Source organism: Cornus florida, unplaced genomic scaffold (genome assembly GCF_030987335.1).
Source record: "Cornus florida cultivar Cherokee Brave unplaced genomic scaffold, ASM3098733v1 CherokeeBrave_3.0.0_Hap2_Chr04, whole genome shotgun sequence".
NCBI lineage: Eukaryota > Viridiplantae > Streptophyta > Magnoliopsida > Cornales > Cornaceae > Cornus > Cornus florida.
This window is the reverse complement of record NW_026775574.1, coordinates 225,394-231,393: the sequence shown is the minus strand read 5'-3', so window position 1 is coordinate 231,393 and position 6,000 is coordinate 225,394.

The window sequence follows — 6,000 nt, the reverse complement described above, 5'->3', positions numbered from 1 at the left end:
GGCGTAATGTAATTCTCCAATAGAGGAAAACCCGCATCTGCAAAGTAGTACTTACCTAAGAAAATTACAATAGTAGTTTTACTAATTTTTTAGAAGTTTAAAAAGGATTATATATACCTGAAGATTACATAATTACATGGGGGACATGTAAGTTTATTTTTCCTGCGAGTGGCACCTTCTAAAACTCTAGAATCAGATGCCGAGCCTTCCCATCCAGCTAGTACATAAGTAAATCTCAAATCAAAGGTACAAGCTGCTAATACATTTTGTGAAGGCCATTGTTTTCTACCATGAAATTTGCTACAGATTCAGTTAGGACTTTTGCTGGGAGGTGTGTACCGTCAATTGCTCCCGCACAATCCTATATTAAAAAATATCTATGAAATTAAAATTTTTTTTTATAGGTATTTTGAAGTAATGTTAGGTTATTTAAATGAGACCATTCCTTAAAATATGGCCACATTATGTTGTTATCACGTATCTCCTTTGGTGTCTCTATTTCAGAGCTAGGTTGCTTTAAGAAGTCTTCTTCCATGCCTATTATTGCATCTAACACGGTTTTAAAATATCGAGATATAGTTTCACGTGAACGCTTAAAGTAGTATTTTGCACTTCTATTTTTAACACTATGTGATACAATGTGTAAAAACATTAAAAGTTGTTTCTCACTGCTACAATGCACAATGTCTTTCAGCCACGCAGTTCCCCGAAATATGTACATGAATCTTCGAAAGGATTCCACATTCATCCGCAATAAGTTATGACAGTGTTCACTAGATTGCATAATGTCACTCACAAATTCTCGTCTAGTCAAATAACAATTACATTGTGGACCCCTATCAAATTGTGGTAAGTAGTATGTACACATATAAGCTACAGTACCAACAAATTATGTAACAATGAGACTGAGCTCTTCATCATGTTCATCATTACTATCCATCTGAAAAGTTTAACAACAAGAAACAACTATAATCAAACACATATAGTATGACAAAGAAGTAATATTTTAGTTTCAATGGTTATAGCACAATGATAACTAATTTGTTATCTATATAGTATACTGAATTCTAGATTAACTTCAAAAATCTAAACTTGTTAACAAAGTATACCTTCAAATGAATGTTCCGAAAGTCACTAAATTAATTTTTATTTTCTTTTTTCTTTTTATAATTGTGATACAAATCATTAGACATGCGTCTTCTGTCACACGCACTATAGGGATAAGAACAACTAAAATTAAGAACATAGACTAACCACCACATTTTTGTTGTTTAATTCAGAAGAAAACAACTCATTTGAAAATAACACCAAAGCAAGCAATTCCATAAATAAAACTCAGTGATAGCCAATTCACAAAACTATAAGCACACTAAGAAGACACCTAGTCTAATATACGTCAAATAAACATAAAGAAAATGGAAACATAATTAAATATAAAAAAACAAAGAGACAAATCAAAACTCACTTGAGTTAACTAAAATTAATGAGAACCCAACAATGAAATCTTATGAAGAAAGACTCATTGAGCACAAACACACATTTTGTGTATATTGTATTGAAAAAAGTATGCAAAGAATGCCTTACTTGATTCACTAAGTTCGGTACAATTCTTGCAAAATTAGCAAAGATTGGGAAATTATAATTTGAAAATCAAATTAATTAAATTCGAGCTCTAACAACAATAAAAGCATATAATTGGGATTAGTCAAGATAATCTCAATATGAAAATATATACACACAAATTGAGTATGCAATCAGAACTCGTAATGCATTATTGAAATCATAAGTGTATTGAACTTGTGTGTGTGAGAGAGAGATTCACCTTCGACACTGTCGGTCTCATCGGCTTTCGATCAGAGAACATAAAAAGAGCAAAAACCGATTATATTGTATATTCGTTTATATATAAAGATAGGTATATGAGTATCGATATATATATATTACTGATCTACGAAGGCAGGTACAGGTGGATCCTCTTTACAAACTGAAAGGGAAAAGCACAAAGAGACAACACATCGTATGATATATATATGTATATATATCATACGATGTGCTGTCTATTGGATACTATGTATATATTTGGAACGAAGAAATCGTTAAAATAGCATCCTTAATTATCAAAAATTCTGAAACTATAGATGTAGTAGTGATCTAAGACTATTAAACTCATTATTTTAAGTATGATTTGGGATTATGAGTGGCTAGAATTGAAACATAGAACAGATAATTAAAAAAAAAATTATATTTAAAAGGAGTAATTTTACCAAAATTATCATTGATATTTTGTATTAATTGTATAATTTGCGTTGCAACTTACTTTTGGAGAGAACTTTGCAACAGTTAAGTTATAGGTAAAATAGGAACGACAAATAAATAGGTGATTCTTTCACGCGAAAATAAAATTTTCACGTGTGTTTTTTAGGGAAAAATTTTGGGGGAAAAAACTCAAAGCAGGAAACTAAATTTTTTATTACGATTCTCTTTCTATCTATCCAAATTTTTTTTAAAATTAAAAATTCTCTTTATTTTCTTTTCTAGCTGTTTCTACCTAACCTAATAAAGCCTAAATGGGTGTAAAGGGGCAAAACATGAAAAGAATTAAGAACTGCAAAGCAACATGACTTGGTCAACGTGAAACCCCCACGCATTGACCAAAATTGGTGAATCGATTGATACATTGACCGGTATGAGTTGCGTGCAGTAAGAACTCTACTATCCAAAATATTTCAGGCATGTAAGATTAATTTTTTTGATTACTCAACCAATTTGTATTCAACCACCCCACAACACAACCACTAAAAACACCACTGAAAAACCACTAAGCACACCACTAAAAGCACCATTGAACATGTATGTGTGTGTGTGTGTATATATATACTTACGTGAAAACACTCCCAATTAATTCTTTGATTCATATATATTCAAACAAAACTAAGTTCATATAGTTTTAGGCTTATACATACAGACATGTTATAAAATACACAATATATATCCATGTGTAAGGATTTAATCCAATTACACTCCCAAAATATATAAAATATGTCCAAAAGAATATAATTACAAATTTGAGACCTTTTAGGTCATAATTACAATGCATTATCCGAAAATCAACAAATATGATCATCTTTACAAAATGAATGTCATAGCTAAGCACTGTATATAAAAATATTACAAAAGATGGTTTATTCATCTACGTCTAGGAAGGTGCATTATCCACAATATCCTTACCATGTCCTGAAAATGTTAGAGGACGGAGTGAGCACTAAGGCTAAGTAGGAGATGCCTAAGGCACCAACTTTAAATTCCACTGAGTTAAGCAATACATAAAAAGGTTTAAAAGAAACTGGGATTATACAATGGGGATTTTATGGAATACAAATCACATTTCAACTCCACAATGTCACATACACAAATTATCATGAATATGTATGGAAATGCAATAAAATGGTTAATCGCCCCAACGTCGATCCTAAAACGACCCAACTCACCCCGAAAACCCGCTAACCAACTTTACCGAGGCCTGATTGATTAGCTATCCCTAGCCTCAGATTCGACGACCATTTGGGATCTAGTAATCAATGTTACACATCCTATAACCGGCACGCGCTCCCTGTAGGTCAAGTTAGCATCGGACTCGCGAAATTTAGTTCTTTTACAAAATCTCTTTCACAATCTTTCTACCTTAACTCACTTGTTATACCCATTCAACCTTCCCATTATGTCATGCATATGAATCAATGACATCGATTTAACTTCAATTTCATTTACATAACAATAATGGCATAATCATAGCATTTTCTAGAAATCAAACACAAGCATGCTCGTCATTGAAGTTCCTTCATCACAACCATTCTAGCATTTGTAAATTTAGCATTCTCACAATTAAGAAGTATCATATATCACAGTTAACATATAAGGCACATTTTATACCACACACAAGCATGCTTTCTCTACACCATCATCCAACTAGCAACATATTCACAATTTGGCATTCAACATTAATTTAATGAAAGAACAAGGAAGTATTTTTCAATGAAAGACAAAGTTTAATGCATTAGAAATCCCTACCTCAAGAGTGTAAGCCAAACAAGCCCTTGTCTAGCCCCAAAATTTGAAATTCTGTTAGTGCCCTTAAGTGAGATGTTAAAACGTAGCCCTCGTCGAGTAAAACAATTCTCCTTTCTTGGTCTTCTCTTAAATCTCACCATAAACCTCTCAAATATGGCTTTAAAGGAAGAGCGTATGTGTGTGTATATAGATATAGAGAGAGAAAGAGAAATGTTGGAGAAAGAAAAGACTTGGCCCAAAAATGAGGAGGAAGAAAGGGTTGCCAATGTCTTTAAATCGTGTGTATGGTCCTCCTTGTGCCAAGTGTCAACTTATGGTTGGTTATAACTTTTGCCAAAGTTACTTAAATGCCCTTCTAAGTTAAGCCACATCTCCACAATGCCCTCAAAATATCCACATCATATATATATGTGTGTGTGTGTGTGTGTGTGTGTGTGTGTGTGTGTGTTTGGGACGTTGTGGAATTTAGTTTTGAAGCTTAGGACCCTTAACTATGGAGATCAAAGGGAATTACAATGGTCGGATTTGGAGAAGAAGGAACCCAGAAGAATAGAGTCGGCTCTATTTTAAAAGAGTCGGCTCCATTATAAAAGAGTTGGCTCAGTTGAGAAAGAGTTGGCTCCTTCTGGAAGAAGCCGACTGAGTTGGTTTTGGGCTTTGATGTTTGTTTTGTGGGTCCCAATGTTACTATAGGTTGTTTAGGTCGAATTAAATGACTGATTTGGACTTGATAAAATCCCAGAATGCATGTTATACAGTAATATGCTAAGATTTGAGGTATAATGGACTTTACTTGGGTTGTAAATTTTTAATATTATGCTTATTAATGCTTATATTGTTATAACAATTGCAATGAATGATAATATGATTATAATCATGTTCATGACATTATTATATGATCTTATACATGACCTATTATTTATTTTTTGTTTAGGGACTATGGTTAGAATATGGTTCTATTTATGCCATTGTCAAGATATGGCTTTGTAATGTGTTATGTGGATGAGCTAGCTAATTAGTTTAGAATCATTTTATATCATGCCATTGTCAGGATATGGCTATTATGTGTTATATGTCTATTGTTGTCATTGTCAGGATGGCTATATATATATATATATATATATATATATATATATATATTATTATTATTATTATTATTATTGTGCACCATGATACGAGCTTGAGATCTTGGGATCAATGGTTATGACTGAGGCATATATTACCAGTTGAGATGAGTACCTAGATATAGGAGATGTGTGTGTCCTAATAGAAAAGGGACTCGTGACCACCTCATGTGCGATTTGCATGGGATACCTACTATTAAGTTGAGTCTGCCCTATAGTCCAGTGGGAGTCTTTAGTGTGTCTTTATGTATATGTATCGATTACGTAGATATTGCATGAGTTGGACTAGGATGTATCGTTTATCGGATCTCTATTTGGGATGTAGTAGAAAAGACTTGTTCGTGGGTTTTGACCCACCTTTGTTATTATCTTTTCAGGTCCTCGTCAGTACCAAGCATAGAGTTAGTTCATATAGAGCAGATGCCAGTCATCATCACTCTTCTGGTGTCATCGATGTAACATTATTTTCATGTCTTTATTTTATTTCCCTATACATTTATTATTTATTTCAACTCAATTACATAATTATTTGGGGTCCATGGTATTCGGATTCCTGAGTTATACTCAGGAGGTTTACTTATTATTAAGGAGGTTTATTTATTACTATGGATGTTAGATGTTATTGATTTTATCTAGGGGATGTTTATTATTTAGTTTCCTTTTAGCAATAATATTTCTTTTATTTTTTTTTTTTTTGTATTCTGTGTTCGTTTTAAAATATTAATTGTTTGATATCTCCTGATTAGGGATGGCAATGGGGCGGGGCGGGGTGGGGATCCCATTCCCCATCCCCGGCCCTGGCCCCGAT